Source organism: Lagenorhynchus albirostris, chromosome 17 (assembly GCF_949774975.1).
Source record: "Lagenorhynchus albirostris chromosome 17, mLagAlb1.1, whole genome shotgun sequence".
In the NCBI taxonomy this organism is placed as follows: Eukaryota; Metazoa; Chordata; class Mammalia; order Artiodactyla; family Delphinidae; genus Lagenorhynchus; species Lagenorhynchus albirostris.
This window is the reverse complement of record NC_083111.1, coordinates 35,250,916-35,275,018: the sequence shown is the minus strand read 5'-3', so window position 1 is coordinate 35,275,018 and position 24,103 is coordinate 35,250,916. Positions and strand designations below refer to the sequence as shown.

General features: G+C 38.5%; 1 protein-coding gene across 5 annotated transcripts in view; it reads right to left on the bottom strand.

Annotated features, from left to right (window-relative positions):
* LOC132508361 (UDP-N-acetylglucosamine--peptide N-acetylglucosaminyltransferase 110 kDa subunit-like) overlaps nt 1–24,103 on the bottom strand; it is a 162,041-nt gene that overhangs the window by 14,253 nt on the left and 123,685 nt on the right. For 2 of the 5 annotated variants that reach the window (XR_009536550.1, XR_009536551.1), the window contains one exon: nt 22,311–22,550. The exons of the other annotated variants lie outside the window; for them this stretch is intronic. The gene's annotated coding sequence lies outside the window, so the exon portion shown is untranslated. Of the gene's footprint in view, nt 1–22,310; nt 22,551–24,103 lie in introns of those variants that run through there. 5 annotated transcript variants of the gene reach the window in all.

Here is a 24,103-nt window from a genome sequence, read left to right as displayed (position 1 = left end):
GTACAATCGTAAGCCCCAGGTCACCAGAATTTAGTTGGATTCGTTTTGTTAATACATTCCCTCAGTACTTTGTCTTTTATTTCACCGTTGCATTTACTTCATTCTTTATTATCACTGCGAAACAACTTTGTTTCCTGTTCAGATGCCAAAAAGTGGATATCAATACCTCCTGAGTTTTACACATCACAGATCTGTTTTACATATCAGAGACAGAGACAGCAACTATTTCCAATGACTTTGAGACATGCTTTGAACATGTGATTAACATGTGGAGTGTTGAAATGTGTGTCGAGCTCATTACACTTGCTCTAAAAGGTTTCAAACTGCAAAGATTTAAAAATCTTTATCTTTGAATAGTTTTCCTGTGCTGTCCCTTTGTGTCAGACTGTTAATGTGCAGTCTGGTACCTTTAAATAATGTGGCTTTGTAACCAATTATTTACATGTTGTTTTATCCACAGAGAATCTTTTTTTTAAAAAAATAAATTTATTTATTTTTGGCTGTGTTGGGTCTTTGTTGCTGCACATGGGCTTTCCCTAGTTGGGGCGAGTGGGGGCTACTCTACATTGTGGTGTGCGGGCTCCTCATTGCTGTGGCTTCTCTCGTTGCGGAGCACGGGCTCTAGGCACTGGGGTTTCAGTAGTTGTGGCACGCGGGCTTCAGTAGTTGTGGCTCATTGGCCCTAGAGCACAGGCTCAGTAGTTGTGGCGCACGGGCTTAGTTGCTCCGCGGCATGTGGGATATTCCCAGACCGGGCCCGAACCCATGTCCCCTGCACTGGCAGGAGGATTCCCAACCACTGTGCCACCAGGGAAGTCCCCACACAGAGAATCTTAAGGTCAAAACATACAACTCGATTAACTACACGTCCTCCTGTTCACATTTCCCTCATCTTTTCTTCATCTTCTGTCTATGTTTCCTTGGCCCTGTTTATATTAAGTGCTTTTGCCATTATATTTGATTGTCTGTATTCAGGTGAGTTACCACAATGCTTTATGAGACATGGTAGGATATAAATGCATTTAAGTTATATATATATATATATATATATATATATATATATATATATATGTATATATATATATATGTAGTTTGCTTGAGTGCAGTGTGTTTTGTTTTCTGTACTGAATTCATTAGCATGGGTCGGTATAAAATTTAGCATAGGTCAATATGTAATTTGTAAACTAATAAGGTCTTAAAAGTGAGGAATTAAGTCTTTTAAATTTAATTATTTATTGTAAAGAGCAGAATAGCATACATAAACAGGTGCCTAAGGAAAATTTGTATTCTAATATGGAACTCTCATGAACACTTTTTTTTTCTTCTAATGGTATGATAGTAGGCCATTTGATTATTTCTATTTTTATGGCTTTAACTTTAGAACAATGAAATATTCGTAAATTTTAAAAAAGTATTTTTCTTTATTTGATGCGGGTGGGATACTGGAGAAATGAAAGGTCAAACACCTATTGAGGAATCCATACTTGTCTATATATTGTGTACTTTTATTTCAAGAACTGATTTAAAATTCCTAAAAGGATGCTATAATAAGTTATTATGCCATTTTACAGACTGAATTAAGTCAATTTCAGGGAGGTATGAAACTTGCCTAAGGCTATCCAGCTACCAAGCGGTAGAAGTGAGAATTAAATCCAGGTATACCTATCGCCAAAGTTTCTGTTCATCACTTTACATCATCCACTTTTAATAATCAATGCTTTCCTGCTTACAAATATGACTGAGGTTGCCAGACAGTCAACATTCCTTTTTAATCAGATAGAAAAATTACTGTTGGCTCTCTAAAGACATATTCCTTTTCCATTAAGTGACTTTAGTTGTTCAAATGATACTTCCAGACAGTAGTAATCATACAGTTGGGGACTAAGAACAGAACTCGGGGATGTGTCTAGCAGTCAGTAAAGACCAACTGGCCTCACTGATGATATTTACGGTCATTTCCTCTAGACTAACATAATCTTATTAATAAGACCCTAATAATTCACAGCAGTGCCCTTGCCTGATTGTTTGTTCTTCTCCCTCTATCACTCTCTCTTTCCCCATATTATTATTATTTTTGGCAATTTTTGGTGAATTAAATTCAGGGATTAGTACTCAGGAGTACTCGTCACAAAAGCAGAGAATCTTAGCTCACACCAAAGGAAGAAAATAGAGAAAAAGTATAAATTATATGAATATACACACATACACACATGTGCCAACTATATGCTGCACTTCTCCAAAATCTATTCAGTATCTGCACATTTACCGTATATTAGCAGTAAGACCAGAAATGAGCGTAACGCTCTGTTTACAAGGCACAGAAAACAGACCCAAATATGGAAATTACTAGCAATGAGAATGGGGAAGAAAGACTACAACAAGGAATGTAGATGATATTTTTGTTTCCTAGCTATGATGCCAAATATTGAACTTTCAACTTAAGACAAGGAGGCCATAAAAAGTTGTATTAGTTTCCTAGAGCTGCCATGACAAAGTACCAGAGACTGAGGAGGTTAAACAACAGAAATTTACTCACTCACAGGTCTAGAGGCTAGAAATCTGAGATAAGGTGTCAGCAGGATTGATTTCTTCTCAAGTATCCCTTCTTGGTTTGTAGATGCCATGTTTTCCTTTTGTCTTCACATGGTCTTCTCTCTGTGCATGTCTGTGTCCTAATATTTTCTTTTTATAAGGACATCAGTCATAGTGGATTAGAGCCCACCCATTTGACCTCATTTGACCTCAGTTACCTACGTAAGGGCCTTATCTCCAAATACAGTCATATTACCAGGTATTGGGGGTTAAGACTTCCACATATTAACTTGAGCAGGACACAATTCAGCTGATAATAGAAGATAAGAGTAATTTAAGCAAGTAAGTAACTATTGTTTACAGTGAGTTGCTTAAGGATATGAATTTACTCAAGAAAACGAAGAAGAAAAAAAAAAAAAAACGAAGACGAAATTACAAAACACTGTACGTTATACAAAGATATTAAATTAATCATCATAACATCCTGTGAGATGGGCATTAAATTAGACTAAGCAAGATGAAGCAACTTATCCAGAATTGTATAGTTGGTACTTTCCAGAATTTAAACCAGGCATTTTCCCAGTTCCACTCTACGTTATATATTCATTTCATTAGTTGAAATGAATTTTGAGTCTTCATTTTGCTTAGTTTCTGAAGTTACATGGGGATAGAATGGAGTTGGATCTTTTCAGTGACATTCACACATGGGGAAGGAAATTGAGTCCAGAAGCTTCAGCAATGTTTCCATGGAGAACACTAACAACAGAACCAGAAACACCGTTATCCTTTTGGTTCAGTGATCTTTCCTGAAGCACTACAAGAATCAATCTTAAGAAGCCCAGTGCTTTCCAAACTTTCACCAATGGGCTCTGTAGGGTCCTCTAACAGTATCTAAGAGACTAACTAGTTTCACATCCCAAGCCACTTAAGACAAGGAGTTCTGATTGTTCTCTGTGAGGAAATCAAGTGACAATCATAGCTGGTGATTTAGGATAGTTTCTTCAGGGCCCAGGCAAAACCTAATACACAGTAATAATCATTGTTAACTGCATCTTTGACAAGGATTAATCAGGTATCAAAGAGGTCTATAAATTGGGAGAAATTATGATCAAAGAGAAACACAGACCACAGATATTTAATTAATGCTCAATTATTTATGAGTTTAACTTTGGTTAACCTAATTTTCCTTCTTCTAGACAATTTCCAATTCGTCTCCACAAAGAGACCAGAATAAGCACCTTCCAATACAAGATTTATTGTGTTGCTTTAATTTAAAGCATACAGTGACTTCTACATTCACTCCACCAAGTTTTGCCAGGAGAGAAAAGGAGACGTTATAGTTTGTCTTGAATTAGATATGCCACCATACTTGACTTAGCTCACCCTACTGGAAGCACTTTGAGGGCAGATTCTACAGTCTTGTCTTACATCCTCTACGGAATCAAGCCAAAGGAATCACACACAGTTACAGCTGGAAAAACATTTGTTCTGGGTTAATACTTTTAGCCTTTACCACCAAGACTTTATCACCAAGACCTACCTTTACAGTCTCTAAACAGGAGACCTTCTTGCCTTCCCTTTTCATATTGACTAGGAAGGTAAAGGGAAGAACTGAGAAGTACCCAAAGTCAGCTAGCAGCCAGCACAGATAAATCGTCTGTGGAGATACTGTTTCTTTCAAAAGATATAAACATAAGAGGAAGTCCTAGTGTTTGAAGCAACTGTGCATAATAAAATTCCATGAAAACCTAGAAATCCAGATGCAGATCAGTAACATATTGGTTAAATAAGCTGTTATGTTCATGCAATGGACACGTGTACATACATTAAGAAGAACGAGATACTCTTTTCTATGAGATTCTCTTTTCACTGAACTCATCAGTGCTGCAAACACAATGTTACATAATACTTTTTCTTTAACATTATATCAGGCATCCTCATCTTGTCCTGCATTTATTGCCAGTGTTACTAAAGTCTATCACTTACCTCTTTCTCTTTTAGACATATAATTTCTTCTTACTTTGGAAGCATTCATCAATCCCTATTTTACTCTTTCTTTTAAATTACAAATGAATATTGAATTTTATAAAATATCTTTTGGGGGATATTTCAAGTGATTGTATACTTTTGCTCTCCTTTGACCTTGTTATATGGTAAATTATATTTTGTTATTTTATATTATGCTATTTATTATATATTGTATTATGTTTACTAATGACATTTATTATATTATAATTACATTATTTTTAAGGTAGCATTTTGTTTTAGATAGACAAAACAACCAGTGAGATAGGAAGCATCTTAAAATTAGATGCGAGAGCATAAGGGAATTGAGATTAAAATAAAATTCACGTTTTGGATCAGCAGCAAAAATTATTCAACAAAAGTGGGAAAATATGGCTATCATAGAATTACTAAATTCTAGATACAGCAACTAGTTAAAAGTGAAAAAATAATGAAAGTGTAAAAGTATCAGAAACCTGGGAGACTTGAAATAAATTATTCATGAGGAATACCTTTCTAAGATACAAAGAAAAAAGGATACATTTAATTATATAAGAATTAAAATTTTCCTCATGGCAAAATGCACTACAAAGGTCAGAAAACAAGCAAAAGAAATTGGGAAATATATTTAGAAATGGATATGCCTTCTTTACAACTTTTGAGAGAAGCACATGTTTCTTTTTCCTTTAACCTGTTATGTGGGTATTAATCTATAATGTAAGTGCATGGTTCCTTTCCTTTAACCTGTAATGTGAGATTTAATCTATATGGTAAGTGCATGGGTCCTTTCCTTTCATCTGTAATGTGAGCGTCAACATGGGGCACTGTTTCCAAGCACAGACTTTGGATGTTCCTGTACTGGTCCCGTCACTGACCATCCACAAAAACTTACAAATGTTGCTTTACTTTCCTGGGGATTAGAGTCTTAGCTAAGAAATGGAAGCAAAATAGAACTTTGCCCCAGGGATGATAGAAGGTTTAAAGGAGTAAATATGTAAGTGACTTGGCACAGTGCCTAGTACAAGAGAGATCAATATAAGTACTTACCAATTTTTTAAAGAGACACATGAAAGAAATAAAATGTGGTGATTTCAATCTATTGATATATATTCTTGACATTAAACTACATTGGATGACCTAACTTGCTCGTGCTTTTTCTTACTCTAGTGAACTTGGGTAGCTAATATCATAGTTTAAAATTTTTCCTTTTATATTTACAAGTAAATTTGACCTGTAAATTTCTTTTTCCTTACAGTCCTAATCTATTTTCAGTATTAGGATTATATAGACTTCATAAGATGAATAAAGGAGCATTCTTCCTTTGCTACTCCCTAGAAGTTTTTCTTTGTTAATATTGATGTTATCTGTTTAACAGAAGTTGGATAGAATTCACCTCCCAAATGATCTGGCCGGGTCTGGTATTTTCTTGGTGAAAGCTTGTAAACTATTGACTTAATTCCTTTACTGGTGCAAGAACTCCAGCTACAAATTTCCTCTTGTGTCAGTTTTGGTAAACTTTAGGAGCTAGGAAATTGTCCACTTTACAGAAATGTTCAAATTTACTGGCATTTCATATATTCTCTGTTTGTACTCTCTGCTATAACATTGTCCTGATTCTTTCTGTATATTGTTTACTTACGTTTTTGTTTTGCTTAATCAAAGTTTGTTTTTTTAAATCTTTTCAAAGAATATTCTTTTGACTTACTAAATCACCTCAATTTTATACTTTTTTCTGTTTTATTAAGTTCTGCTCATATCTTTATTGTCTATTTTCCTATGTTCTCAGGGTTTATTGTTTTACTCTTCTGATGTCAATTAAAACACTTGGTTATTAATTTTAATAAATCTTTTTACTTATAAACAGTTGAACTTTTTGAAGGTTCCAGCTTAGTTGTACGTATCTAAGGGTCAGCTCCTCCTCGCAGTTGCTGGCCTAAGGCTTAGCTCACCCTATAGCAATGTATATACTGACATTTTTTCCCCTCGACTTTCTGTGTTTTGCTACTTCTCACTTCTCTTTGCAGAGAAGCCCTTTGAAATACCCTTAACTTATTTTACAGCCAATAAGTCTTTAAAATACTGTGTATTTTTTAAGATAAATCAACTTATATAATTAGGCAGGAAATCTGATCTGCCATATTTTTAAAAACAGCATAATTTCACTCTTCTCCACGATTAATCTGCTGTATTACACGACCTTCGAGTTTTTAGCTTTATCAATGACATGTACTTTAAAAATGTTTGAAAGATCCTACCCAGTCTTTTAAAACATCCTCGCTCCTTGTTTCAGTTCTAGTTTTATGTATATTTTCTGCCTGGCACCTGATTATTCCAACATCTGATGGATAGCCTTGGGAATCTAATTCTGGTATTGATTGTTTTTGCTGATTCTCTCCACTTGTAGCTGATTTCTTCATTATTGTGTAAATTTAGATCATGAGCTCACGTTTAGCTAAACTTTATCTGTGGGAACGCTATAGGCCTGTGTTGAAGGTCTACCTCTCCAGAAAGGGTTTAGTTTTGTGTTTGGAATACCACCGATTTGGGAGCATTTTAAGTTAATTTCTTAGCTTCTGTTTGCAAGACCGCAAATAAATTTGCAACCCAAACACTGTGAACACAGATCTGCGGTTCAGAATTCTCAAGATTTCCTACCTGTTTCCTACCCAGAGCAGAGGCCAAGAGAATTTGCTCTTAGTCTCCCTTTGCCAGCAGATATTTTTTTCTCCTGGCACACCCTTTCATTACAGGTGAAGCCAGGGATAGGTAGGTTTAGTTCTAACTTCCCATCTAGTAGGGATGGAGTCTTACCTCCTGCCTCCCATGTGGTCATGGCCATTTAAAAACAAGTCTCTATACCAGGTGTGTCACTCAACTACGGCCTGTATTCCAAATCCAGACAGCTGCCTATTTTTTATGGCCTATGAGCTTAGAATAATTTTCACGTTTTAACTGGTAACATTTTAAATGGTTACCTAAGTACCTAAATAATATCCTCAATTTTGCCTCTTTGGTCTACAAAGCCTAAAATATTTGCCATTTGGCTCCATAAAAACAGGATTTCCAGCTTCTGTTCTAAGCTATCAAGATCTTCAATGCACTCTTAATAGAGCTATAACTCTCACACATGGACCACCCTTCCTTCATGGGTCCTGGAAATTTCGACTGCACACTTCCAAAATCAACCACGCACTTAAAAATAAGTTGTGTACATTTAACCTAGCATACCTAACCCTTTTCTTTTAGGAGAGTTTTTCAAGTAATCTTGCCCACCGTATTCTTCAGAACTTCATTAATAATGGCAAAAAACTGGGCTTACCTGGTGGCGCAGTGGTTGAGAGTCCGCCTGCTGATGCAGGGGACACGGGTTCGTGCCCCGGTCCGGGAAGGTCCCACATGCCGTGGAGCGGCTGGGCCCGTGAGCCATGGTCGCTGAGCCTGTGCGTCCGGAGCCTGTGCTCCGCAACGCGAGAGGCCACGACAGTGAGAGGACTACGTACCAAAAAAACAAACAAAAAACAAAAAACGGCAAAAAATTAAAACAACTTAACATTCAACAAAAATGGGAAATGTTCATAACAATTATAGAAGCACATACAGTAGAAAACTATAAACTGTTATTGAAAGAGTGAGACATAACCTTTTATTCTTAGAGAACTATGTTTATTTAGGCCCCTTTTGTTTAAATAAGTGTATTTCTGTGTATGTATGTATACAGTCATGTATTTATATACACATACATTATTTGTATGATATATTTATATAAACATATGAAATACATACCTATACACATACCTTTGATTTATATTTGTATACATACACAGGAATATAATTATATATTATATATTTATATACATTGAACTGAAAACTGGTAGTATACATATATATCGTGTATAAACGTGTGTCTACGTGCATGTGTAGAAAAGCAGGTTGAGAGATATGGAAGCATGAGTTAGACAGGGTTCAAGATTTTAAAAGTAGTTATGTGTAGGTAGTGAGGTTAAGGCCCATTTGATTGAAAATATTGCATATTTTTACATCAATTGTTATGATGACCAGATTCCTTTGTAAATAAAATTATAAATAGCTATACATACTCGTATGTGTAATGTATAGCTAAAAGATATATAGTTTTATATATGTATTATATTTATATTATATAATACAATTATACTAATACATTATATATTGTGTTATACAGAATATATTAACTATAGTGTATTATATCAGATGATAATAATTATATATTATGATATAATTGTTTTATAATCAATATTATAGGATATATCATATTAATATTACGAACATATTAACCATAGAAATACATTTCATTACTCATATATTTTGTATATAATATATGCTAGGCAAAAATATATATTAATATAATACATAATTGTTATACATTAATATAAATATTAGTATATTACATTTATACATCAATATAATATTTAATATTGGTATATTTATATTATTTTTAATATATACATGGCTAATGCTCTTTAAAGCCATCTGCTACAAGTAGAATAAGACCAGGAGTATGGCCAAAGCAAATTGTAAAAATATTAGATTACTTATATTCATTTATATGTCATTTTCCTGGAATCTGCATCTGGCTATTAGAGAGGACACACAGCAAAAACAACAAAAAGTGCCCAGGACATAGGATCCTTTATTCATTGGAACCTCAAAGGAAACACAGTGCTATTCAGTCCCCCTTCAAAGAACCAAGAGCAAACCTTGAAGCACCCAGTAAAAGCCAATTCAAACAAGAAAGCTTTTCCACTTAAACTGGAAAATGTTAAGTTCCCAAGAGACCCCCTACATCAACCACTGAAGCTCATTTGGCAGTAAAAACAATAATGTTCACCGAACAACAAGAAACGCAAAACAATAGGTGTTTTACCAAAAACACAAAAAAGCAGCTAATTAGTGTCTTTCCTGTTTGAGAGAAGGGGGTGGGAAGTGGGCAGAAGACCTGATAGGAAAGATAAAAAGAAAAGGAAAAGGAAAATAACAGTTTCCAGTTTGACACTCAAGCTGTCTTCTGCATCCATTTCGTCAAGACCACCAAGTCAATGTGGAGGCTTTTTCCTCCTTCCCTTTTCTTTTCATGAGACCCACCACAACCAGCACTGCAGATTCCATCGAATTAAGGAATGCTGTTGCCTACATGTGTGAATGAGCTGTGAGTGAAGTACTGAAGTAGAGGACACCTAAAGTGAAACGATTTCAATGAATGTCCACGTGGCTGAGCAGCAAGTTAACCTTTCATAGATGTGCTAAAGAAGAAGAGTTGGGTTTTATTTTATTTACTTTTCCCTGGACTGTGTTGAATGACTATCATCGACAAGTTCAGGCTACTTTTTGCTGAGGATCAATGCACTGGGAGAGCTGAGAGAACACTGAACAGTAGAGCTGTCTTTTTCTTGACCAGTTCACCTTAGTTTCCCAAACTCTAAGTCTTTCCCTAATTCTTTCTCCTTTTTATTGTAGTAAAATGAACATAACACAAAATTCACCATTTTGATCATTTTACAATTCACTGTACCATTCAGTGGAATTTACTACTGTCACAATGTTGTGCAACTATCACCACTGTCCAACTACAAAACATTTTCATCACCCCAAGAGGAAACATACACCCATTTTGAGGAGTCATTCCCTATTTCCCTCTCTTCCAAACCCCTGGAAACCACTAATGGATAATATTTTCCGTGTGTATGGATTTGCCACTGCTGGACATTTCATATAAGTGGAACCATACAATATAGAGCCTTTCGTGCCTGACTTCTTTCACTTAGTTGCATCCATGATGTAGCATGTATCAGTAATCCATTCACTTTTATGGCTAAATTCCCTGATCCTGTTTTCTTCATACTGTTTGAATACAAAATTTAAAATAAGTTGAGAGTGAAGCTCTGTTTTAAGGGCACATCTACGAGGCCAATTCTTTTAAAAAAGGTGAAAAGGGAGATATTGTTGTGAAATGATAATCGTTGAGAAGCCTCAGCCAATTTGATAATGAAAAGTTTGGGAAATGTTGCAAAAAATTATCTGCTTTATATTAAAAGCCTCTTAAGCAAGGATTCAGGAGATTGTCTTTTTCTTGCAGGTAACTTAAATGAGTCAGAAGGAAATAACTGCGCTTTAAAACAGATTTTGAAAGGATTCTATTTATTCTTAATAGACGAATGGGAGTACAAGTAGTTCACATCCAATATGGACTCCCTGTCCAAACACTGTTTATCGTTTTAGCCACCACTATCGAATTATATTTCTTGAGAGTAAGGCAGCTCCATTCCTGCATATTACTTTTTTTCCCTGCATATTACTTTTTAAAATTCATCTATCAAATTCATCAATCCATTGATACAGTATAAACAAGAGATGTTCGTGTTTCAGTGCAGTTCAAATATCAGGTATAAAGAACCACCAGCAAGAAAAAGAATCCTATATCTCTTGCCAGAATGTGGTCAGCTCTGGGGTGCTTTGCTAGCTGAAACACACTTTCATTGTTAAGAGGATAGAGGCTGTTTAAGAGGGATGAGAGCCAAAAAATGTTAACTACGTGTATGTGTTAAGAACAGTGCTAGGTTATCTCATATTCTATATCAGCCAAGGCTCACCATTTTACATATGTGAAAAGCGAAGTTAGAAGTGTTTTAGTAGGGCTTCCCTGGTGGCGCAGTGGTTAAGAATCTGCCTGCCAGTGCAGGGGACGCGGGTTTGAGCCCTGGTCCGGGAAGCTCCCACATGCCACGGAGCAACTAAGAGCATGTGCCACAACTACTGAGCCTGCACTCTAGAGCCCGTGAACCACAACTACTGAAGCCCACACACCTAGACCCCATGCTCAGCGACAAAGAGAAGCCACCACAATGAGAAGCCCGCGCACCGTAACAAAGAGTAGCCCCCGCTCACCGCAACGAGAGAAAGCCCGCGCATGGCAAGGAAGAGCCAACGCAGCCAAAAATAAATAAATCAATCTTTTTTTTTTTAAAAAAAAGTGTTTTAGTAACTTACTAAAAGGCACGCAATCAGTAAATCTGAGCAAGAATTCAATCCCAAATCTGTCACACTGAAGTTTAAGCTAATACATGAGATTAATAAAAACAGCACTAAATTAAAAGTTCAGAGATATTTTTAATTTCATACTCTTTCACTAACGCTCTTTGCAGATAAATCATTTCTTTTATATGGGCCTTAGTTTTCACAACTATAATAGTTGGAAGCTTGACTAGATGATCTGTATGTAGTCTTGCAATTCTAAAATGTTCTACTCATTTGGATTCCTACAATAATTGCCCTTGCAATACATGCATGCTGCCACCAAGCAGCCGTAGAGACTATTAGTTCCTTATATATCCCTAGTGGGGAGTGCATTTTGACATCAGACTTACCGGTCAATAGTACAACCTGTTACTATAACTATAAAATAACAAAATAATCTGGTATTATTTCCTGTAAAGCAGAAGCTTTACATTGTCTGTGAATCATATCAGAATCACCTGTAGGTTTGTTTGGTTGTGTTTTAACATCTTTAGTGGAGTATAATTGCTTTACAATGGTGGTTAGTTTCTGCTTTTTAACACCTGTAGGTTTTTAAACATAGAGGAAATCCATAACCCACTGAATGAGAATCTTCAGAGACAGGACATGGGCATCTGGATTTTTGGGCTCCCATCATCCGTATATTTTATTTTATTTTATTTTTTGCCTATGTACAATATTTGTCACATCCTCTTGAATCTTTAAATGTTTCTTTTTGTTTTAAAATTTTAGCATATTCTATAATCTTCACCTACTTTTCATAAGCTGTTATCTGTTATGTTTATTCGATCTTGTGCTTCTCCTGGTTGTCTTCTTTATTTTCTTTTTTTTTGGCGGGGGGCGGGGGCCCTGCCTCATGGCTTGCAGGATCTTAGTTCCCTGACCGGGAATTAGACCCCAGGGCCCCAGCAGTGAAAGTGCCAAGTTCTAACCACTGGACCACCAGGGAAGTCCCAAGACTTCTGTTTTAAATGACTTTTTTCCCACTCTAATTCATTCCTGGGATCAGTTTCATGTTTGAACATTAAACCAACCTTGCATTACTAGAATAAAGCTACTTTGATTGTGATATATGATTGTTTTACATACCATGGATACAGTTTGTGCTTCTGTTTACACATTTTGCATGCATGTTCAAAAGAGAAACTGGCCTGTGATTCTATTCTTGTAATATTCTTTTTAGTTTTGATCTGAAGCTTATGTTGGCCTTATAAATATTTTGAGCAATATATACTTTTCTGTTTCCTGGAAGATTTTTATGTAAGATTACCAATATTTCTTCCCTAAATATTTGGAACAATTTACTTGGAAAGCCATTTATCCCTGGAAATCATTTTCTGTAAAGGTACTTAATTATACAAACAACTTTTGCAGTAGATATAGGTTTTTGAGATATTTTTTCTTTCTTGGGTTAGTCTTGTTAGCTTGCATTTTTAAAGAATTTGTCATTTTTGATGAATTTTCAAATTTATAAATATAAAATTATCATAATTTTAACAGCTTTATTGGGATGTAATTTACATACCATAATTTCAACACTTTAATGTATACAATTCAGTGGTTCTCAGTGTAACCACTAAAAGACTTGTGTAAGCATCACAACAATCCAATTTTAGATTTCTGTCCCCCCACAAAAAACCCATTACACATTAACAAGCTTTTTTCAATCTCCTCAACCCTCTCAGCCCTAGGCGACCACTCGTCTACTTCCTGTCTCTACAGATTTGCTATTCTGGGCATTTCATATAAATGGGACCGTACAATATGTGATCTTTTGTGAGTGGCTGCTTTTACTTTACATAATGCTTTCATGGTTCATCCATGTTGTAACATGGATCAGTAGATCATTCCTTTCTATAGCTGAATGCTATTCTATTGTATGGATATTCCGCATTTTGTTTATTCATTTATCCGGTTGTCATTTGAATTATTTCCACCTTTTGTTTTTAGAAATAGGCTTCTATGAACATTCACGTACAAGCTTTTGTGCAGACATAAGTTTTTATTTCTCTTAGGTATATATTTAGTAGTGGAACTGCTGGGTCATAGGGTAACTCTATGTTTAACACTTGCAGGAACTCTCAAGCTGTTTTGTAAAATGGCCGCACCATTTTACATTCCCACCAGCAATGTATGTGGGTTTCAATCTCTTCTCTTACAGCCTAGCATGTCATCTATGCTGGAAAACGTTTCACATGTAGTTGAGCAGGATGAGTATTTTACTGTTTGGTTGAGTGTTCTGTAAACATTTATTAGGTCTTGTTAATTCATAGTCTCGTCCAAGTCTTCTATATCGTTGTTGATCTTCTGCCTAACTGTTCTATCCATTATTGACTGTGGAGTACTGAAGCCTCTAACTAATGATGTGCAATTATCTATTTCTTCCTTCAATTCTTCATGGATTTTGGTATTTTCTTCTTCATGTATTTTGGTTTTACTTTATTCAGGGCAAATATGTTAAAGATTTTTGTATCTTCCCTTTCTTTATCATAAAATGTTCCTTTTCATATCTAGTAACCTTTTTGTTTTGTTTTAAAGTCTATTTTTTCTGGTATTAGTATAGCCACTTCAGCAATGCTTACGGTTGCTATTTGCATGATGTATATTTTTTCATCCTTTTACTTTGTACACATTAGACTTTTGAATCCAAGCAGTGTCTCCTATAGAAAACCTTTTTTAATACCCAGTTCGACAATATCTGCCTTTTGATTGTACTGTTTAATTCATTTACATTTAGTTTTTATTATTGATATGGTAGGATTTATTTATGTCTATCATTTTACCTTTGGTTTTCTACATGTCTCATGTTTTTGTTTTTTTGTTATTGTTGTTGTTCCTCCATTTTCCTTTTATAGTAAGTAGATATTTTCTGCTGTAACATGTAATTCCTTTAATGATTTTTAACCACATTGTTTGAGTAATGGCTGCACTAGGGCTTATGGAATACATCTCAGAATCTCTTCAGATTTTTACTAGGTTCATTCCAGATAGAAACAGAAACTGTACTTTTATAGAGCTGTATGCCTTCCCCTCTTTTTTGTTTTTATTACATTTATATATGTTACATACTTAACAACATATTATAATAATTACTTCTCACAAGCTTATTTTTTCAAAGAGCTTAGAGAAGAAAGTTGAGCAAATAAATATTTTTGAGTTTGTCAGGTAATCTATTTACCATTTCTGGTTCTCTTCCTTTCTTCCTGCGGATTCAGCTTATGATCTACTGTCATTTTTATTCTAACACAGCTTTGTTCTCACTGCCTTCGTTGTGCCATATCATCAAATATATGATTTTTTTTATGTTATATAGAGAACAATCCAAATATAGTCATATTGGTTAGGCACTTACTTTTTAAATTTGTTAAGAGAAGAAATTTGAAATTACAGTATCTTTTATAATTCCCTACACAACTGCTCTAGTCAGCATTCTTTGTTTTGTTTGTATGGCTTGAGTTACTGTCTGCTATCATTTGAAGAACTTCCACTAGTATTGCTTGTGAAGCCCGTCTGCTAACAGTGAACTCACTCAGTTTCTGTTTCTGTTTCTGAGTTATGGTGAAGTATTGATGACAAGTTGTGGAGTGGTAGGAAAAACTAAAATGCGATGTGCTGTATGATGTATGTTTCACTGAAGTGTCTTGGTCAAATTCTAATGATTTATGATAGAAATCACATAAAGCAAGCATCGCAATTCTCCAGGAATGTTCTGTAGAATGCTAATGTTAATGATGAATATGTGATCCCAAATCTTTCACTTGTATTGACCTTATCTCATTAATTCTTCTCCCAACAATGCCATAACTAGAGTTGAGTTCTAAAGTGTACCTTCCTCTTTTCCAATAGAAATGGTCCCACAATTTCAGAAAGTTCTCAAAGGTGAAAAAGTGCACACGGCGCTTATCACGTTTGCAAATGCCAATGAAAATGCTAAGGTAACACTGTCCAAAAGGCAATATTCTTCTGTGAGGGCACCCAACTTTAAACAAATACACATATTCTAAATACAGCTTAGATCTGTGACATGTTTTGGCCAATGAAGTGTGAGCAGACATGATGGCCTTCAATGAGCAGCAGAGGCCTTAAATGGGCTTGTGCAGTTGGGCTCACCTCTTATGTTTCAGTGAACTTTGTGAGAAGACAGGGCCTGGGAGCTGCGGCCTCACAGTTGGGCTCCAGAGGAACATGTGTGTTACAGACCTCAAACTGACCCAAAACACGGAGCAAAACCAGCCATCTAGAGGTCTAAAAGAGAGCCACTGCAGCTAGCCAATAGGTCCAAGAAAAATAAATTCTTGTTTATGGAACTGAGTTTTGGGTCGATTTGTTCCAAAGCATTATCACAGCAAGAGCTGACTAACACAACATCCTCCAAATCACTGTTATGTAAATGGCTGCCACCATGCCTACAAGTAAGGCAATTGTGTACTCAAATTGTGAGAGTCCTTGAACTCTTGGTGCCTCTCCAACACAATGTACATGGCTAAATTTCCACAAATAAGTTCACTAATATACCACAAAGATCTCCCTAAGCTTTTATTAAATGTAATGCAAAGTTCTTTCTTTTCATTTTCTGCTTCTACATAGTTAAAATGCTTTTTATCAATGTAAAATGGCTCTTACCTTTTGGCTTCTGTCGTGAGAGTCTGTTGAACTCTGAAACACTGTAGGATATCACCTATATATGGAATCTAAAACAGACAACAATTGAACGAATATAACAAAAAAGAAGGAGAGTCACCGATATAGAGAACAAACTAATGGTTGCCAGTGCGGAGGGGGAGGAGGGGGCAATACAGGGGTGGGGAAGTGAGAGATGTAAACTACTGGGTGTACGACAGGCTCAAGGATGTATTGTACAACACAGGGAATATAGCCAATATTTTGTAATAACTGTAAATGTAAAGTAACCTTTAAAAAGGATATAAAATTTTTTTTAAAAAGAACTCATACTTAAAATTCGAAACAATTTAAATGTCCATCAACAGGAAAATGCACATATAAATTATCGGATTTCCCTACATGGGAATCCTACGTAGCGAGGAAAGTACATGAACTAGACAGATCTTTACGTGTCAGCATGGATGGACCTAGCAAAGATAACACTAAATAAAGCAAGTAACAAGAGAAAACAAAATAGAATACGATGTGCAGTTTAAGAATACTTAAAATTGTAGCCTACATAGAAAGACATCCATGCCACTGATGGAGACCAAGTTCAGAGGAGGGGTTACCCAGGGTCAGCTGGGGAGTGGCTGTGCTTGGGAAAGTGGTCACCCCTGAGACTCTTCAACAGGAATGGTAATGTTTCACTTCACACGCTGGCTGGAGGACGGAGGAGTGTCTGCGGATGTTATAATGTGAGCACGCTGCATGTAAAACCCATTGCTGACCACACCTAGGGGAACTGATGCATGGGAGCTGGTAGTGGGTGGAGGCATCCAGAAGGTGGTGGTAGAAGAGGAACATTGTACACGTAACGCCTAAGGCCTGACCAGAGGACGACCACTGCTCTAGAAACTGGACACAAATCCAACTTCTACGGCCAATCTTAGAAGACAAACTGAGGCATATTTAAAATTTTAACACTTTATGTGCGCAAAAATAGATTCAATTCAGGCACCACAAAGCGGAAGAGGTGAGGAGCACTCCAGCCACAGGAGCTGCAGAGATGTTTATTTTAAAAGGGCAGAAGCAAAGCAAGGAAAAGAGTGATTTGCTATGGCTTTAACGCCTAGTTGGTGGTTTGTGACTGGGTGTCCTCAGCGCTGTTCGTCACCCTGAGGCGCTGACAGGCTTAGATTTTGGTTGGTTTAAGTAGGCGGCCGCATCGCTAGAGCCACCGCAGGCTAACGGCCTCCTTGCAGGGTTAATTTACTAACACCAGTTGTCTGAGTCCTTCCTCTTACTCAGTCACTTCACTTCCTACGCCTCAGTTTCTCTTCTCTAAAGTGGATATTCAGTAGTAAATTCTCTGTGGAGGTGTCAGGACAAAACAAAGTGATTATTAGGAACCACGATCATGTCCTGAATGCACGGAACACGTCACCGTTTGCCAACCACCGTGTCAAGTCAGCAGAAACGACAGAAATTAAGAGCTCTCCGCGGAAATTCACACACCTGTGCACCAGGTAAGGGTCCACAGGCAGACGTTCACTCAGCCTTTCCTGTGTCCCTCACGGAGTTCACGCTCTCTCCTGGGCGGAGCGAGCACAGACACTTTGCGGGAGTTTAACTACTTTTAAAATGCACTGATACAACCATGTCTCACTTTTGTTTGGATCAGTCAGCAAAGGCTTTTTGGAAACCCCAAATTCTCCACACCTCCTACCTTTTGCGCTGCCGTAGTCTCGAAGCTGCCGACACCGCTCCTCAGGCCGCGTCGTCAGGGGAGGCGGGTCTGCGTGCTGCTCCTCAAGCCGCGTCGTCATGGGAGGCGGGTCTGCGTGCGGACGCACGGCGAGCGCGCAGAAGTCCTCGAGCCCCGCCCCCACGGGCCCACCCGGAGGCTTAAGCCGCAACCCCGCGGCTCGGGAGGGCGTTGATGCCCGCGCCAACACCAGGCCGCGCGTGGGCTCCGGAGCGCGGCATGGAGGGCTCGGCCTAGCTGGGGCCCGTGGCCCTATGTCTTCTGGCTGCGACGCCGGTCCTGCGCACGATGCGGGGCCGCAGCTGCCGGGTCGCAGCCGCCGGGCGGCGGGCGCCCGAGGGGCTGGGAGGCGAGCCGGGACCCACAGGCGGGTGTGGGCATCCTGTCTGCAGCCAGCGTCCCCGAGGCCGCGCTCAGGCCATGATCACTCGGTGAAGCTGCGCCCGGACAGCACGGCCGACTCCTTCTCGCGCTCTGAGGACCTGTGCGCGCTGCAGGACTCGGTGCCTCTGCCCTCCGTGCGGGCTTCCCTGAGGGAGGGCCTGCTGGACTTAACGCCGACCGCCTCCGCGGGGTAGACTGGGCGCCACTCCTGAGCACCCTCTGCCCCTGATCTGTATCCAGAGCTTCTTCCAGCCACGGCTTGTCGAGACAGGTTTGTACTTCCCGCTTCCAGGGGCCCTCGTGTGGGCGCTGAGAAGCGGGGTTTTAAATGGTTGAAGGTGGAGGGTGGGCACTAGAACCGGTGCCCAGTGACCGGGTGTACGTGCATTAGACGGGGCGTGCGGCCTAGGACTCCTGCCAGCTCGGTGACCCCGGCCGAGTGCCTTAAGGCTTCAAGGTCTCAGTGTTCTCATCTGTAGCGTGGGCTTAACAGGACCCAGCCTCTGTGGCGGTTACAAGGATGCACTGTGTTAATGCTTCTAGACTCTACAAAGTAGAACACTTAGCACAGTTTGGAGTATCGTTAATTGTTGCACAGATGTTACCTGGTCTGTTGAATGACTTTGCCTGGTACACACCAAAGCGATTAGGAAATGGATATATCCCAGCTTCATTTCCTTTCCATTCAAACGGGGCTCAGGAAAAAAAAATTTTTTTTCAATAGGTGTATCATATATAGTGGGAAGAGCACCGGTGTCAAGGCAGCTTAGGGTTTGAATTCCAGAGCTTATGCTCTCTGTGGCCTGGACAGGTTTCTTTTGCACTACAATCCCCACACTTGTAAAATGACATTAAAAACCACTCTTTCTGTGGGTTCTTAGAATTAATTAAGCAGGTTATGTGTGTAAAGTATCCTGGCACTTGAATGAGTTGTCAGAACCAAGGGCTGCTGGAGACCATGCTTCTGCCCTAGGTAATCTTCCCTTCTACTGGGCAGCAAGTAAACACAAGCACAGGAGTCAGTGCTCTGGAAGAAGTGAGTTCTGCTGCTACAGAGCACAGAATCTCTTTTTTCTTTGATTTAATTTTTATTCTATATTGGAGGATAGTTGATATACAATGTTGTGTTAGTTTCAGGTGTACAGTAAAGTGATTCAGTTATACATATATCCATTCCTTTTCAGATTCTTTTCCCGTACACTTTGTTACAGGATATGGAGTAGAGGTCCCTGTGCTATGCAGTAGGTCCTTGTTGATTATTTTATATATAGTCGTGTGTATATGTTAATGCCAAACTCCTAATGTATCCCTCCCCGCCATCTTTCCCCTTTGCAGAGCACAGAAACTTGGAAGGGCAAGTTCAGGGTAGGATTCTTGGAGGAAGTGCCGTCCTTTCTAAGGATATGTAGAAGCTCCTGGGGTGGCAGGAGAAAGCAGTGTGTGTTGAAGTTTGAGAAATGTAAGAAAATATGGCAAAACTAATGTACAGGACTGGAACTCAGGGTTTGGGAAAGAAATGAGAGTCGATACTGAAAACTTAGTGGGGCCCAACAGAAAGGCGCCTTGTTTGTCCTGTCAGAAGTTTGGATGTTTATCCTGAAGGCTGCGGGAAACACCAAAGAACAGTGAAATGGAATTCTGGTTTAGAGGCTCACTTGGACCTCCATGTGGAAGGCAGTTGATTGGGTGCAGGGTGAATTGTAATCTAAGGGTCCCACTTAAGTTATAAAAGGTGGGACCGGGTTTTGCAGATCTGAGAGAGAATGGGTGAGGCCTGGTGACCAGTTAGAAAAGGGAGGGCAGCAAGCGTGGGTGACAGTTTACAGCTGCATCTTTTTGAGAGATACAGAGCACAGTAGAAAGGGATTGGGGGTGGCGAGAGGATCTTACTTCATCTTCAGTGCTTTAGAGGGGCCTGGTAGACAGGTCTGGGCCCAAGGTACAGATGTGGGCTTTTGGGAGGACAGGTGTTTGAAGGCATGGTAGAGACTTAGGTTATCCACAAGAATATCCAAAGAATCATAGGTCTGAGAGTTTTTTTAAGTGGGTGTATTTGAGGATGTTTATAAGCTGAGAGAAAGTAGCCAACAGAAGAAGGGTGTAAAGATCTAGGAGAGGAAGTGATTGTTCATTTGTTTTTGAAAAGCTGAACACTTATCGTGTGCCTGGCCCGTTTCTAGGATCTGGGGTTCACACCATCTGTTATCTCTTCCGCAAGGACAGTTCAATTCATCCCCTGGTGAACAGAAGTCAGATTATTCTTTGCATCCCATTCAGGTGTAAGAACTGTTTTGTACCTCTGAAGGGAAGCAAGCTCTATCCTTTGGTCACCTGCTGATGATAATAGCATTGGCTGAGACCTGACCATTTACAGTGAAGGCACTTCTGTAGGTAATAAGTTCCAGGAGGGCCCGAACTGAGTATGTCTGTTTCAGCATTTAGCATCGTTTAGCATCTGAGAGGCCGGTACATTATTGGCATATAGTAGACTTAAAAATGAATATTTGTGGATTGTCTGAATGAGTGGATTTGCAGGTCCTATGCCCTGCAATGGATTTTCAGTGTCAGGTTGTGAAAGTATTTATGACGGGGATTGGCATTGTTCCCTATCTAATGGATAAAGATTACACATGAAAGGACTTTACACTGACATCCCAACAGCCTCATAGGAATTACTTAACAAAAAAATAAAATTGGATTCTGTATAATTTCTGATTTGTAAGCTGGCCAGAACACTGGTATTTCAGCCAGTCCTCTGGTAGTTCCGATGACGTCCCCATGATCACCCAGGCATAATCAGAATGGCTTTAGGATTTGGGAGCCAAAATGTTCCTCAGTATTTACGGCTTTGCTCGTCCATTTAAGAAAATGGACTATTGAAAAAAATAGCTTCAGACACAATATGGCATTTTATGATTTAGCATGAAATCTGAGAAATATAGAGGTTATCGGAAGCCTGCAATGGTAAAGTTCCCTCTGCTATTGAAGTTATTGTCTTTAAACAAAGATTCTACATCACTAATGCTATATATATATTTTTTATGATATTCAGGTTAATTTCCAATTCTAAGGAAGTAATTGGTTGGTTGGTATGAGAGATGGTGTGGCTTCCAAAGGTGAAAAGTATTATTTTGTTGTAATTTCCGGCTACCTAAGGATGGGAGAGGCCCGGGACACTGCAGTCAGTATATTATGTGGAGCAGGTTATATTGTGGTTTATTTATGAACTTTTACATGTTTATTTTCTTCTTTGCGGTATGCGGGCCTCTCACTGTTGCGGCCTCTCCCGTTGAGGAGCACAGGCTCTGGATGCGCACGCTCAGCGGCCATGGCTCACGGGCCTAGCCACTCCGCGGCATGTGGGATCTTCCCGGACTGGGGCACGAACCCGTGTCCCCTGCATAGGCAGGCAGACTCTCAACCACTGCGCCACAAGGGAAGCCCACGTGTTTATTTTCTATGCAAGTTTGTGTGCTCCTTTTTGAGTTTTGGTAGATAAGTGTTTTGTAACTTTGGAATACTTGGAGTTATATACATATATATATATATATACACTAATGTAGTAGTTAAAGCCGTGGAGAGTGTACTAGTCTACCTAGGTTCAAATTCTGGCTTTACCCTATGACTTCCCTGTGGCTTCCTCTGCTCACCTATTAAAAAGGAGGATAATAAGACTGCTGTGGTGAGTTACATACTAAGTGCTATTTAAGCATTTGCTATAATGATCATGTATACTCGAAGGCAAGGAACTTGCCCCTTGATCGTCTCTGTATTCCTAGTGCTTAAGAATTCCTAGTGCTTTCCTAGTGCATTGTCTTAGGATAGAGATAGCTCAGTATAGTTCTTCTCACTATAAAGTACTGTTACGTTGAAAGTCTTTGCTTGTGTACTAGTAATCTATGACATATCTGCTGAGGACAAGGAAAGGAATAGTTTTAAAACTGCAATGGATAACAAAAGATTGTATGATGTAATGCCTTTATTATGTAATTATAAAACTAACAAATGATCGTGGTAGAAAATATGAAAAACTCCTAGACAAAAGAGAGATCAACAAAATTTGGAGTAACTTTCAGAGTGTAGAGTTGTCCATGAATATTAGTGCTTTCATATTTTCCAGGACTTTCAGTAGACTCTGCTTCTTAAGAGTCTATTCATGATATTTTACTTTAATGATGTTTTCATCATGGGGACACACACACAGAGAAATCTGTCAAAAAAAAAAGGCATGTAAATCACTGATGTTTCAGATGGCCACATGAAATAAAGTGAGAAAGGTCAACAAGCTGAAAGAATGTGGAGTAGCATCTCCTTAATTGATTACATAACTCTGATAATTACCTCTTTGTGGATAAAGTAATTAATGGGGAATCTAATTCAAGAAAAATGTATGAACTTCAAGCCTTCTCAAAGCCAAGTATTTCTTTCCACAAAAGGTTACTTTCCTCGGCCATTCTTCCTTATTACCAGACAGGGAAAGTGTATTGTATGGCAAAGGATCTTCCTGAAGGAGGGTGCTTCCCACACTGATTGTCATAAATGACTTCGGAATTACTGTTGCTGTATTACCAAAATCTTAAACTAGGATATTTTTGACAAATGCGGTTCTTAGTTAATTTTTAGAGCTACAAACTGTCAGATGGCTCTGAAATAACAATTGTCTGGCTATTCTTCAGGGTGATCACAATATGGTAATGACCTTGAGGTATGACTAAAAAGCAGGAAGGTGTGAGTCTTCCTTTGGTGCCAGAGTGAAATGCGAGTTGGAGTTGGAGTTGGAAAAGAGGCCCACAACCAAGTGATAGAGAAGGAACTGTGAGGTCATTGGTGAAAAACCAGGTTGAAGTTAAGGTGAAGAGGCATGAGGAAATGGTCAACTGTTCCAGTATTACAAAGATCATCAAGAAGCATATCCATGAATGTGGTTTGTATTGCAATCTGCTGAAAAAGGGACAAATATCCTGGCCTGGCCTTCATGGAGATTATATTTTATTGATTCTGATAATAGATTATTGTTGAAAAGGGCCTCCTATAAATTATAACCATGCAAAGGCAGCAAGATAATTTATTTTTCTTTATGTATGTGTTTCTCATTCCTACTCACTTCTATCTTAGGGGAAGAGAAAATCACACACAAAAAATGTCAAGTCTCAGCTATTCCTTTTCAAAATAAGTTTTTTCCAAATTCCAGTGGAGGCAATAGGTTAACTGTTAAGATTTGTAAGGCCCAAAAAGCTAGATTTTTACAAAGTGTAGCCAAATTCCATTCCATAAATAATAGCTTTGGAAAGAATATGTGGTGATGCAAAGTTGGAAAAAGCTGGTTTTCCTTCCGTGAATGGCTTCACTGTCTTGGGAGAAGAGGCAGAGAAGAAATCAAAGTAATTAAACATGGGGTGAGTTTTCCTGATAGGGGACTCTAGTGCTTTAAAATAGACTAGATAATCCTAGGGATAATCTGAGGGTAGAACAGACCAATGCCTCATTTCCAATCTGGTACCCTGGGAGAAAACAGTGTATTTCCTTTGAGGTCTTGAGAGGTTTTTCTTCTGCTTTGTTTTGGTTTTGGTTCATTTTGTAATCAACCTTATTAAGGTATCATTTACATACAACAAAATGCAGACATTTTTAGTCAACGGTTCAGTGACTTTTAATTAATGTATACATTTGTTTAACTACCACCCCCATAAAGATAGATAACAAGTCTAAAACCCTAGAAAGTTTCCTCCTAGGCTTTTGCAAAAGTATCCCCATCTCCTACCC